This window comes from Schistocerca serialis, chromosome 9 (genome assembly GCF_023864345.2).
Source record: "Schistocerca serialis cubense isolate TAMUIC-IGC-003099 chromosome 9, iqSchSeri2.2, whole genome shotgun sequence".
NCBI classification, from domain to species: Eukaryota; Metazoa; Arthropoda; class Insecta; order Orthoptera; family Acrididae; genus Schistocerca; species Schistocerca serialis.
Window position 1 is genome coordinate 309,736,542 of NC_064646.1, and position 14,793 is coordinate 309,751,334.

Consider the following 14,793-nt stretch of genomic DNA (forward strand, 5'->3'; position numbering starts at 1 on the left):
CTTCAACCAGCTTTCTGTACCTATAACGATTTCGGCTTCGGTGCTTTCTATCAGCGCTTGAAGTTCCGGTACTTTACCAACGCAGCTTCGACAGTTTACAATTACAATACCGATTGCTGCTTGGTCCCCGCATGTCCTGACTTTGCCCTGCACCCCTTGAGGCTGTTGCCCTTTCTGTACTTGCCCAAGGCCGTCTAACCTAAAAAACCGCCCAGCCCACGCCACACAACCCCTGCTACCCGTGTAGCCGCTTGTTGCGTGTAGTGGACTCCTAACCTATCCAGCGGAACCCGAAACCCCACCACCCTATGGCGCAAGTCGAGGAATCTGCAGCCCACACGGTCGCAGAACCGTCTCAGGCTCTGATTCAGATCCTCCACTCGGCTCTGTACCAAAGGTCCACAGTCAGTCCTGTCGACGATGCTGCAGATGGTGAGCTCTGCTTCCATCCCGCTAGCGAGACTGGCAGTCTTCACCAAATCAGATAGCCGCCGGAAGCCAGAGAGGATTTCCTCGGATCCATAGCGACACACATCACTGGTGCCGACATGAGCGACCACTTGCAGATGGGTGTACCCTGTACCCTTCATGGCATCCGGAAGGACCCTTTCCACATCTGGGATGACTCCCCCCGGTATGCACACGGAGTGCACATTGGTTTTCTTCCCCTCTCTTGCTATATCCCTAAGGGGCCCCATTACGCGCCTGACGTTGGAGCTCCCAACTACCAGTAAGCCCACCCTCTGCGACTGCCCGGATCTTGCAGACTGAGGGGCAACCTCTGCAACAGGACAAGCAGCCATGTCAGGCCGAAGATCAGTATCAGCCTGAGACAGAGCCTGAAACCCGTTCGTCAGACAAACTGGAGAGGCCTTCCGTTCAGCCCTCCGGAATGTCTTTCGCCCCCTGCCATACCTTGAGACGACCTCCCACTGTACCACAGGTGAGGGATCAGCCTCAATGCGGGCAGTATCCCGGGCAACCACAGTCGCAGTACGATCGGGGGATGCGTGGGACGAGCTGGCCGTCCCCGACAAACCCCCATCCGGAACCCCACAGTGATGCCCATTGGCAACAATCTCAAGCTGTGTGACCGAAGCCAACACTGCCTGAAGCTGGGAGCGAAGGGATGCCAACTCAGCCTGCATCCGAACACAGCAGTCGCAGTCCCTATCCATGCTAAAAACTGTTGTGCAAAGAACGTCTGAACTAATCTACAGAGAGCGCAAACAAATCGACACAAAATTTAAACGGTTATTAAAATACACGATTGCCTAGTAAATGCAGTAATGCTGCTACTTGCGCACTGCTGACACACTGCTCGGCGGCGGAAGGAGACTACGCGATTTTACACTATTCAGGTACTAAAACGCGATGCTACAACTCTCAAATACTATAATACGCCAGAAATTTATGAATTAGACAATGCAAGTACCAAAAACACGCAAAGAAATTAAGAATTAAACTATGTAGCAAATGAGTGAGCTAGGAGTATACGACTTGCTGCTGCAGCTACTTATCCAACGGCAGTAGGGAGCACACTGACTGTGACCAACCGACACTGGCCGTTCAAAACAAAAACAGAAGACAAACGACTACGCGAATTTACACTATTCAGGTACTAAAACGCGATGCTACAACTCTCAAATACTATAATACGCCAGAAATTTATGAATTAGACAATGCAAGTACCAAAAACACGCAAAGAAATTAAGAATTAAACTATGTAGCAAATGAGTGAGCTAGGAGTATACGACTTGCTGCTGCAGCTACTTATCCAACGGCAGCAGGGAGCACACTGACTGTGACAAACCGACACTGGCCGTTCAAAACAAAAACAGAAGACAAACGACTACGCGAATTTACACTTTTCAGGTACTAAAACGCGATGCTACAACTCTCAAATACTATAATACGCCAGAAATTTATGAATTAGACAATGCAAGTACCAAAAACACGCAAAGAAATTAAGAATTAAACTATGTAGCAAATGAGTGAGCTAGGAGTATACGACTTGCTGCTGCAGCTACTTATCCAACGGCAGCAGGGAGCACACTGACTGTGACAAACCGACACTGGCCGTTCAAAACAAAAACAGAAGACAAACGACTACGCGAATTTACACTTTTCAGGTACTAAAACGCGATGCTACAACTCTCAAATACTATAATACGCCAGAAATTTATGAATTAGACAATGCAAGTACCAAAAACACGCAAAGAAATTAAGAATTAAACTATGTAGCAAATGAGTGAGCTAGGAGTATACGACTTGCTGCTGGCAGCTGCTTATCCAACGACGGCAGGGAGCATGGTGTGGGGCATGTGCAGTTGGAGTGATTTGGGACCCATGATACGTCTAGATACTACTCTCACAGGTGACAAGTACGTAAGCATCCTGTCTGATCACCTGCATCCATTCATGTGTTTGTGTGTTCCGACGGCCTTGGGAAATTCCGGCAGGACAATGCGACACCACATAAGTCTAGAATTGTTATAGAGTATCTCCAGGAATACTTTTCTGAGTTTAAATACTTACGCTGGCTACCAGACTCCCCAGATATGAATATTATTGAGCATATCTGGGATGCCTTGCAACGCGCTGTGGTCCACCCCCTCATACTCTTACGGATTTATGGAGAGCTCTGCAGGATTCATGGTGTCAATTGCCTCCAGCACTACTTCAGACATTAGTCGAGTCCATGACACGTCGGATTTGTGGCTCGTGTTTCTCTTTCGTAACTGATTTATGAAGTCATTTACAATTACATTTTAAGTTAATATTGCTTTAAGATTTATTTTCGTTTTAAACCTAGACGTGGACAACGCAGATACAGCAGCAGAGTTCGCTATACGCTGCCTACGTAATATTTTTCTACACCACAAGTTTTAGTCACTAAATATTCAATAACTGTTTACTGTCAAATGTTCTCGAATAAATGACGTTCGTTCCAGCGAACAATGAATGAGAAACGGGATTTTACTATTGACTTAAGTAAACTATTCTGCGTTCTAGATTTTTATGCTTGCCTGCTTGCTTACCTGTTTATACTTACTTATTTGACCTTTCTTGGTGTAGGCACTCTGCATGTTTGCTACATATTTAGTTATGCTATATTTTAAAAATAGCACTAGCTTCCTATTTTTCTGGACGAACAATACTGAACCTGTGCAGTTATAACGATGTACTTAGGAAAGACCCTGGTTTTTCTGTGTCGCTTATTGCAGATATTAAAAAGAAAAACTTATTTTGAGGATGTACAACACAGGTCAAAACACATACAAATTACTGCAATAGAAATCTGCACAAGCAGCAACAGAAGATACCGAGAAATTTAACGGTATTCCTGTTACAGCTACACTGAACATGTACAGTCAATATTACATTTTCTGTTCTTAGTCACTGGGTTTTGCCAGAGAGAGGTGCAAATCCTCTATTCAGTTGGAACTTGCTAATAAAAATTCCGTTTTTCACCTAGGATATATTGAAAGGTGGCTACACTGAGCCACTGCGCCAGAGATTGATCCAAAAAGTATTATTCTGCCGCCTCCACAGTGCTTGTCGAGAGCTCGTAGTAGTCAGTGCTGAGATGTTGTAGCAGAGAGTGTTTGTTGAGATGAACAGGATTGTTATTTGTATATATTATGCATCGCTTGGCTGCACTGCTATTTCACTGATGTCATATTTTTTAATTATGTGCCTGCTGTGCTTATTTATTTAAGTTATAATTGTCACCTGATTAGTTGTGCTGATATGTATGTAAGTTATACTTTGTGATTTATCTGCTTGCGCCTTCATGTTTACTTATTAAGAGGACATATGAACATTTATTTGCTTATGCTGATATGATGCTAATGACGTGTTTGCTGCTATGCGTATGGATTGCATATTTATACATTTCTGTTTGTTGTCACAACTACTCTTTAATTTGGTATATGGCAATGCTGATGTACAGTGTACGAACATAGAGTTTAGGTTACACTATGGTATAGGTTATGGATTGTTCGCTTGGCAGAGCCTCGTTGTAAGGATTGTGCTGCATCCACTTGTTGACATTCTGTTCACTACTGGTATATTTACTCGCTATTGCATGTTTTGCTTACGCTCAGTGGCTTATATTTTTAAGATAAGAAAATGAACTGCTATAATTCGACGAACAACATTGGTACAAGAAACTTCATAGAAGTCACATGAGCTGAGGTTTTATGGAAGCTGTATAAATTTATGCTAATAGGAAGGAAGCTAACGACGTGACATACCATTACTAGGTTTAGACCATTGACAATTATTACACTGCATTTTTCGTGAGCAATTGAAATAGGAAGTGACACTTGACACAAGAAATACTCCACATGTTTGCTTCTGTTTGCCATAATTCTTGAAGTGATGTACACACTGTGAAATATTACTATCATTCAAACTCCGTACTCGTACTTAATTACTGAGAATTATTCGAACTAAGTCTGTTAGAGGTCATGTATGCATTTCTATGTTTATAATTCATAATGAGTAGAAGATTTGGCTCAGATGGATTACACAGAGGTTGTGTGTTGACAATGTGTCTTCGGATTGTATGGGATGATGAGGTTTGCATTAGGATTTTATCTGTACTTGTTCGAGGAGACTGACTAGAGGAAAGTGTTGTTATGGAAGTGAAGTGATATTGGTAATAAGGTTTATATGTATCGACATATTGAAGAGATGTTATTGAGGTATTGAGATTATATGAAGTTGATGATTATTGGAGTTTTTGTGGACAAGAGGTAAGGTAAATGATATTGATAATAAGGTTTATATGTATCGACGTAAGAGGTATTATTGAAGTATTGAGATTATGTGATGCTGATGATTATTGGAGGTTTGGTGTATAAGAGGTAAAGTAAGTGAGGAGCATATTTTTTTTGTTGGTCTTATGGAACAAGGAGGATGAAGATAGCAGACTAGAACACTAAAGTAGAAGGAAGATAGTCTATACACACACTTTGTTAAATCACTAAGCAGTATATACTTTTTTTTTAAGAGAGGAAGTATTGCATATCTTGGCTCACTGACAGTTGTTCAACAACAGTACATTTGATCTGGCTTGGCAAACATTGGTCTTGAAATGATGACTATGACATTGACTTAACTATTATTGACTGTTATACATTGCTGCCACTACTACTTGATACACATGATGAACATCAGATTTTGACAGAATTGCATTTACACAGTTAACACTATTCAATTACACAGTAGTACTTAATGTGGATGAAAGATGAATGAGTGTGTTTTGTGTGTTTTCCTTTCCTAATCCTACCCACCTATCTCCTAAATATTATTTTATTTGTTTGTTGTGGCTTGCACTGACACCCATAAATATTATAGGTTTACTGATATTTGAGTATTTGTAATAGTTAATATGAAAATTATCTGACATCATTTGTGTGTTTGTTATGATTTGTATGTTTAGTGTAAAAGCATTTGTAAGTGCATTCAAACTATTGTTCATGCCTGAACTGTCTGATTAGTGATGGTAAATATTATGAACTGTTACTTGCACTTTTTCAACATAATGTGTGACACTTAGGAATGATTAATTTCTGCTGATGAACTGTGTGATCAGTGATGGTGAATATTATGGACTGTTACTTGTACTTTTTCTACATGATTGGTGCCACTAGGACATGTTTAATTTCTGCTGATGAACTGTGTGATCAGTGATAGTGAATATTATGGACTGTTACTTGTACTTTTTCTACATGATTGGTGCCACTAGGACATGTTTAATTTGTGCTTATATACTCTGATGAACAGTGTGATCGGTGATAGTGAATATCATGGACTGCTCTCTGGACCTGCTCATCATTGCTAGGTGCCACTGATGGACTACTTGTATGGAAATGAAGTCACTTGTTGCTGTCTGCACCTACTCAACATTGCTGGGTGCCACTGTTAGAACTGTTTCTACTGAAATGATGTCACTTGCCGGTGTCTGCACCTACTCAACGTTCCTGGGTGCCACTGATGGACTGCTTCTACTGAACTAATGTGACTTGTTGCTGTGTGTACCTCTTCAACTTTACTGGGTGCCACAGATGGAACTGCTTCTACTGAAATGATGTCACTTGTTGGTGTCTGCACCTGCTCAACGTTGCTGGGTGCAACTGATGGACTGCTTCTACTGAAATGATGTCACTTGTTGGTGTCTGCACCTGCTCACATTGCTGGGGCAACTGATGGCCTGCTTCTACTGAAATGATGTCACTTGTTGGTGTCTGCACCTGCTCTCAACATTGCTGGGTGCAACTGATGGACTGTTTCTGCTGAAATGATGTCACTTGTTGGTGTTTGCACCTGTTGACCATTGCTGGGCTGGAATTATCAACTATTTGTTTTTTTTTTTTTTTTTTTGAATAATCGAAAGTATTTTATGTGAACATTTGTATAAACTGATTTTTTGTGTATTGTGTGAACTCTTATGTAAAGTCACATGTATGAAAAGAAGTTGTATTGCTTACTGTATTTCATATATTAGGTTATTGAAAGGTCAGTGCAAAGCCAAAATTTTAACTAATTATGTGATACTTAGGTATTAATATTATCTTTTATTTTTGTCTGTATTTTTGTGGACGAATTTGGTGGTATTTTCACCACCAATGCTGGCAAAAATACCATCAAATTCTGGCCTGTGGAGGAGGGGCATATGAAAGGTGGCTACACTGAGCCACTGCGCCAGAGATTGCGCCAAAGAGTATTATTCTGCCGCCTCCACATTGCTTGTTGAGAGCTCGTAGTAGTCAGTGCTTGTCGAGAGCTCGTAGTAGTCAGTGCCTGTCGAGGACTCGGTGTAGTCTGTGCTGAGATGTTGTAGCAGAGAGTGTTTGTTGAGATGTGCTATTAGGCAGTGCTTGCTGAGATGTGATATTGGAGAGTTCTGGTTGAGATGTGATAGTAGAGAGTCGGTGTGAGATATAATGTAAGGATTAGAGTGATTTTCATCAATATAAATGAGGTAACCAACTCCGTTTCTTTTTATTTGTGTCCTAAATAATGCGTCATTACAGGTTCAGTCAACAAAGCATCTGGCGTGTGTTCTTGTATTAGAGTTTAATTCTGCTTTCCTTACGCAATTATAGTATTTGTAATTTTCTTTTATCACGTCAGTATAAATGGTATTTGAAATTTCTTGTCTTGTTGAAGAAGAACCGTGCCAGATGTGTACGTTGAGTCACACTCCCACACACAGAACAATTACATTTGTGCTTTGGTTTTGTAGGTTTTATAGTTGCTGGGGACTTAATTAATTAATTGTGTTAACGAAAATTTTCTTTCATTGTTTGTTGTTGTTCTATGCAGTCAGATTGCGTACAAATACTAATCAGGGCCAACCGATTACGAGACACAGCGTAATCGGACTTACAGCAACTAAAAACTAAAAATATTTTCAATCATATTTAATTAAGCCCCCATGCAATATTGTCACAAGTCAAGTAACGCATTCTTCTCGGCACTTTTTACTGCCACAGGATAGGGAAAGCTGTGTTATTATCCAGTGGTAGGTTCCTTTTCCCAGCACCTTTCAGCTTCTTTGAAACGCTTCGACGAATCCACGATCGCTGAATGTCGTTTTTCCTTCCAGTTAGTGTAGTAGGGTTGTCAGGTGGAGTACTCAGGTATTTTAATGAACCTCTGTGCAGCCCGTGATCTAGTGCGCTAAGAACCCTGAAACCGTCTGGTTCCATCTTGCATGGAAGAAATCCGTTGTTCTTTGCTTTGGCTTGGCAGTCAGTGGTGTCAAGTTATCTGTGTGAAAGAATATATATATATATATATATATATATATATATATATATATATATATATATAACTGAAAGTGTTCCCAACAGAGTTCAAGCATAGAGTCGACACCAATAGATGACCGGAGACCTTTGATTAGGTGGTCTATTTAGTAGTAATGTTTTATTTAAGAATAGTGTGGGAACGCCTGAAAAAATCCACTGCCTTACTTTCGACTCTGTCGTTTAGTACATTGTCTTCATGTTTTATCAAAGGACAATATAACTCCTGTTCTGTATTGAAATCCATTTTATGGCTTTTATGTTATTGGTGTAGTCTTAGTGTTTTCCAAACATATCCTGTATTGTCAGCATATATTACTGTCGTTATTGTGTGTTTGTTATGTGTTCTGAATATCTATTACGATAAAGTATACCAGTTTTTACTAGGTGTAAAATGGAACATTCTGTCACATTACATATTACTGCATCTGGATATGGGTCATTATCACGATTTACACTGTATATTCGTTTCTACTGCAAAGAATACTATTATAATGTGGTGTCTTATTGAGTAGTTTGGAATCTTTTGTGATACACCGCCAATGTTAGTAATACTAGTTATTCACATACTTCTGTTTTGCTACTGTGTAATTTTGTTCAGTAATGCGTTGGAGATGGAGGAAGAGAAGTCGTTGGATGGTGCGATCTTTATTACTGTGTTTGCCTCCAGTGGGATACTTTCTTTGCTGAAAGGTCTTTTGGTTGCCCTTTGTATCACTGACCTGCATGAAGCCTTTTTCGGAAAGTAGTGACCAGATAAGACTGCCAGAATCGTGATGTCTCTTTCCTACACATTTTGGGTGTTATTAGTGTATCTTATCATTGATTTCCATTAATCTTGAATTTTAATCCGGCATTGTATGGTTTGCTACCAGTAACGAACCGAATGTAAACACGAATCCAATTGTCAAGAGGGCTCTTGAATCTAAGAACAGCCAATTAGAAAAGAAAATAGCTTAGGTCACAGAAGTATCAGGTCCATCCAGTAAGTGGTTCAAATTTTTGCTGTGTGCTATCTAGTGATATTTTATATTTGAAGAACACGGTTCTTTTTAATACTTCATTCCAACGTCCTGCGGCGCTATTTCAATCATTTTATTTGGTTGTGATTTGATTGAGTGTGGGTTATGTAATGTCATGAATGTTTGAATACTTGTACAGTAAGAAATTAAAGGGAGCTACGTTTTTCGTTGTATGTACTTCTACCATTACTTCTTCGGCAAGTGACTTTTAGATCTCTATAATTGATGGCTGTTAGTTAAGAGTACCTCCGTTTATTCTTCGAAATATTTCGTACCAATTTCAAATAAGTCAGACAGGTATTCTAACACACTTTCTCAGCCCTCTCAAACTACCTGTTGCATAATCCTTTGTAAAGGGTGTAGCACAAAATAGCGAGGAGCACTCCAACTTAGGACTGATAAGTATATCTCTTCATAATCGATCGACTTTGACAAAGGAGAATATTTTTTCCTGAAAGAAGCTTCGGTGTTTCAGAGGGAACTGAGGGAAAAATAAGGAAAATGAGAAACAATACTCAGTAAATACGTATCCAATAGTTTAGTCACAAAAATTACTGTTATTAAACAATTACAATGTAAACAAAAGAAGAGCGGTAAAAGTATTGAGTATCGTTATATTATCTCTTTAGTGGCGGGTTGGGTGCCCGTACGTTGGTAGGACTCCACCGTCATGCTTTGATCTCCGATGCAGTGGTATATGCATTATCCTGTAACAAAATCAAACAGAATTACATTGTTACAGTTGACATGCTTCTCAGCCAAATAATCTCTGTAACACCAAGTGACATGAATGTATGAAGATGATATCGAATATGGAACATTATATTAATGAACTGTTGACAGTATCAACTCGAATTTGAAAATGAAAGACGTCAAAGAGGGCAATCCTCGATTACATGATAATCATATTACTTGTAATAACAGTAAGGCTCAAGAGAAAAAAATTCTACAGGAAAACGTCTGCAGGATATGTTTGTAATTATAGAGTATCTACATGTACTGTATACACTGGTACCCAAAACATTATGACAACCTTCTTAATAGCTTGTTTGTCCGACTTTGGAAAGAAATACGTAACTTATTCTTCGTATCAGTGATCCAACGGTGCTTGGGTAGCTCGGACGGTAGAGCAATTGTCCATGAATGGCAAAGGTCTCGAGTTCGAGTCTTGGTCCGGCACACAGTTTTAATCTGCCAGTAATTTTTGTATCAGCCCACACTCCGATGCAGAGCGAAAATTTCATTGGTGGCTTTGTGGAGGCATGTAGCATTGGAGGTCTACCCATAGGTCATGTAATTCGTATAAATAATGCTCCGCTGATTTGTGTACGTGGTGAGGTTGCCCGATAGCGACCCACATGGATTCCAAGGGATTTAAATAGAGCGAATTTGGTCTCCGAGATGTGAACGTGACTTCACTATAATGCTACTCAAACTACTGTAGCACGGTTCTGGTTGCGAGACACGGACAATCATACCGCTGAAAGATGACATATTCGTCGGGGAAGACATAAAGCATTAAGGGGATGCAGGTGGTTCGCAGCGTATATTCGATTACTACGCAGGTCCCATGCAAGCGCAGGAGAATGTCTCCCATAACATAATACTGCTTCCACCAGCCTGCGCATTTCGAGGAGCTACCGTTCACCTCGAAGACAACATTTGTGGGGACGACCATCGACCTAGCGTAGCAAAAACATGTTTCACTCGAAGAGCCGACACGCTCCATTCGTTGACGGTCGAATCCCGATGGTCCCGAGCACGCTGCAATCGTAATTGACGATGTCATTGGGCCAACATGTGAACACGTAGGGGTGGTCTGCTGCGGAGCTCCATGTGCAACAATGTACAATGAACGGCGTGCTCCGAAACATTTATACGTGCACCAGCATTATGCTCCTTCAGAAAAGATGGCAGAGACCACCATCTATCCTACTTTACAGAGCAGACAAGCCTCCGAACCCCATATTCTGTGAAGAGTCGTGGACGTTCAATCATTTAGCACCCTAACAACAGTAGGAGGTTAACATTCAATCACTTCGCCGTTACCGCGATACTCGTTCAGAGCCACTGCGTAATAATAATCTGCCCTTTGTCAAAGCCGCTCTTCATCTCAGAGTAGCTCTTGCAACCGACGTCCTCTATTATTTGATGGATGTATTTCAATCTCTAACTGAGCTACCCAAGCACGACTCACGACCCGTCCTCACAGCTTTAATTCCGCCAGTACCTCCTCTCCTACCTTCCAAACTTCACAGAAGTTCTCCTGGATACATTGCAGAACTAGCACTCCTGGAAGAAAGGATATTGCAGAGACTTGGCTTAGCCACAGCCTGGGGGATGTTTCCAGAATGAGGTTTTCACTCTGCAGCGTAGTGTGCGCTGATATGAAACTTCCTGGCAGATTAAAACTGTGTGTCGGACAGTGCTCTACCGCGAAATGCAAAGGTTCCGAGTTCCTCGGTCTGGCACACGGTTTTAACCTGCCAGGAAGTATCATATCAGCGCATATTCCGCTGCAGAGTGGAAATTTCATTCTAGCAGCCGTCTGTAATGTGGTATCAATGACAGCCTATGCACGATAATTCCCGTATCGCTGGTGCTAGTTTCCGACTAATGGTGCGGGATGACACAGAATGTAGCAAGGACCATTACTTTCCTTGGATAGCAGCCGAATATGTGAATGGGTTACGGTGTGCCTAGTGCACAATACGCCGATCCTTCCTCGTCGTGGTCAGATGTGGTCGACTGGATCCTTGACGACGCGTTTGTCAGCCGTCATTTTACCATGTAGTAGTCTACCATCGTCTGTCACATTCGAAAGCCCCACAAATCAACATGCTGCACTATTCGACCAGCCGACCAGATGGAAACCAACAATGAGGCCTCTTTCAGACTCCGTCAGGTGCTGATGACGCTGTCTCAAATGAATTTGCGGCTCCTGCGTGCCTTTTGTAAGTAGCCTGTTTGTATGTTGCCAGTACTGTAGACTGTGCCCTCGGAAATAGATTCTGTGGTTGGACGGACTAGCAGTTAGCGAGTGGATAGAAAAGTGTATAGACATGATTTTCTTAGTGGAGACTCCGTGTTGGTAGGAAGTGGATTGTAAAGTGAGATGAAATTATGCGTTTATAAGAAAATACGGAAGGAAATGTATAATGTTTGGGCAATGGAATTATTGACTACTATATAATTTTTGGAACTGGATGTCACAGAATAAATTTTCTAAATACATTGTTTGCTTTTCAACAAAATCTTTCTTTTGTTAACCACATGGCTCCTAGTTGTTAGAGTCTATAGTAGATAGAATCTTTTTATTTAGCTGGCTGTTGTAGCTATTTTCTGTAATTGCTGTAATTCGTGTTATGAAGATTTTCTCTGAGGTTAGTGACTTATGAAAAAGAATAGGATTTCCACTATCGGGATTTGCGATCGAAATGAGTTAAGGCAGTGTGAGGTAGTTTGAGGTAGTTCCATATTTCCTTAATTACGTATTTTTTGGATCTGTATTATTATTAGGATTTCTTGCAATTCAGGGCCATTATTTTGTGTTAATAATTGGAAGTCACGTTGTCAATGTATAGCAGTCAGATTGCTTGTATATTGTGGATAATAAATGAATAGGTTAAGGATGAGTTGTCTTTGTCAGGGAAAATTCTGTAGGTCAGTGTTTAAAAAAAAAAAAAAAAATTAAAGATAGTTTCACCTTCCTGGCATTTGACGCTACTCATGCCCCTTCTGTATACTACTAGGCCTCGTAAAAACGTTATACACGAACAACACTAATGCACTCTGATGGCCGTTCTACCTGTTACAACTCAGATTAACTATAGTCGCCTGTGGTATGTAGATGTACGAAGTGATATTGATATCCGACCACGTCTTCTGGATATCTGACTTTTTGTCAAGCAGTGTGTGTGTGTGTGTGTGTGTGTGTGTGTGTGTGTGTATGTGTGTGTGTGTGTGTGTGTGTGTGTGTGAATTCCTAAGGGACCAAACTGCTGAGGTCATCGGTCCCTAGACTTACATACTACTTATTTTTAAACTAACTTATACTAAGAACAACACACACACCCATGCCCGAGGGAGGACTAGAACCTCCGGCGGGAGTGGCCACTAGGTCCGTGACATGCCTCAAGCAGTGTATTTTAAACAATATTATCCGATTATTTCTAGAAAATAATTTTAAGGTTTCTGTGCATCAGTTAGTATTTCTACACATAATAAGGCCAAAACAGCTCTTTTTTTTTATTTTTTTATTTTTTTATTTTTTTTACAGTACAACATTTAGAGCTGTCAGTAGAAGGACGATATAGTCCAGGTAATTTGTTTTCTACTATTATGTGGTTAGCATAGCTTTTCTATAGTGTCTATAGTGTAACACTGCAATGTGCAAACAACAAACAAACGTTAATTAATTCTGCCCATCTCCACACACCTGTTCACCACGCAGTCTATTACACTACTTGAAGAATTTTCCATCGTGATACGAGAGATGTCTGGGGTGTGGTAAGAAATCAAAGTTAATTCTACTAGGACGTGCTGAAAACCAATGCCCCTGAATTTTTTTATGCGGAAAATCTTTACAGCTTTTCTGGTAAGACAAGCATTGTTAACATTCTACAGTTTTATTCTTCATGTCTACATACAGGTTATTCATCAAGGATCATGTGTACGTGCCTCCGCAACCAGCAGAACTCCCTGAAATAAGAAACCGGATTGAAGCAGCTGTTGCTACAATCACTAAAGACACACTTATCAACTTTGGGATGAACTCGGCTGCAAATGGTGCTCACATTGAACATTTATAAGGTTCTTGGTAAAACTGTTTGAGTTGCTCTTTCATTTGACATATCATTTATAACTGTAAGTTTAATATAATAAATATCATAAAGCGTTAAAATTCCGATATTCATTTATAAACACCCTGTATTTGTTTCTCAACATAGTCATCCTGGCGACGAACACATTTCTCCCAATGAGAGGTAAGTTTGCTGATGCCTTCATGTATGGGTGACTTGTTGACGGGGCCACAAACTTAGCTTGCACCGCTTCATCGCTATCAAAGTGAAGTCCTTGAAGTTCTTTAAGTTTTGAAAACAGATGAAAATCGGATGGGGCCAAGTCTTGACTGTATAGAGGACGGGCAATGACAGTGATCCCAAGGTGGTGGACTGCTGCGCTTGTGTGTGGTCCGGCACTGTCAAGCTAAAGGAGAGGGCACTCCATGTGTGGACGAGATCTTCGCTTTCTGACGCACCGACATAATTATATTAAAGATCGACATGGCACAAGCTTCAATTCGGAGCCCTCTAGCGGCAGGGGGCTGTAAATACTTACAAATGAAGACTGAACTTGAAAATGTTCACTATGATTGTTTTGTTTTAAAAGCTTTTAAGAGTTTTCACAGAAATTCTGAGTCATTATTTCAACAAACCCCTGTATTTAACTGCAGTATGTTAAACTGAATTAAATGTTTCAAATATTACAATATTACTGGAACGATATGCATTGTTTTGCAACAATAAATTAGTTTTCAGAATCCCTGTGAAAAAGTTCTTCAGTAGAGTAGAGAATCTAATTAATTGCAGAAAGCATGTCTACCAGGGACGGCCAAGAACGCGGCACGTGTGCATGGACGCGTGCCGAGCTTTCACACGCGTGCTGATCGCTCCCTTCTGACGTCACACGTCCCCCACTACCACACCAGCTGACTGCGCGCGCATGCGCGGAACTACGAACACGCCGCACGCGACAGTGCATTCGCATAAGGAACACTGCCCTGCTAGCATGTGGCTTAGTTTCATATTACTACATTCGATAATATTAAGCTCTGTACAACACATCATGTTGACCAATACTGAATCTTTGTTGGCTGTTCGTACACCTACAGAAAAATAACAATAACGCTGAGTTTGAATCTGCATTACACCAACAATATCGTGCTTCTC

At 40.7% G+C, this 14,793-nt stretch overlaps 1 long non-coding RNA gene across 1 annotated transcript in view; it reads right to left on the bottom strand.

Moving 5' to 3' along the window:
- Window positions 1-9,365: 9,365 nt before the first annotated feature.
- Window positions 9,366-14,793, bottom strand: part of LOC126419236 (uncharacterized) — a 60,139-nt gene continuing 54,711 nt past the window's right edge. Inside the window, exon 2 of the long non-coding RNA XR_007575944.1 lies at window positions 9,366-9,549. This is a non-coding gene — a long non-coding RNA (uncharacterized LOC126419236). The remainder of the gene's footprint in view (window positions 9,550-14,793) is intronic.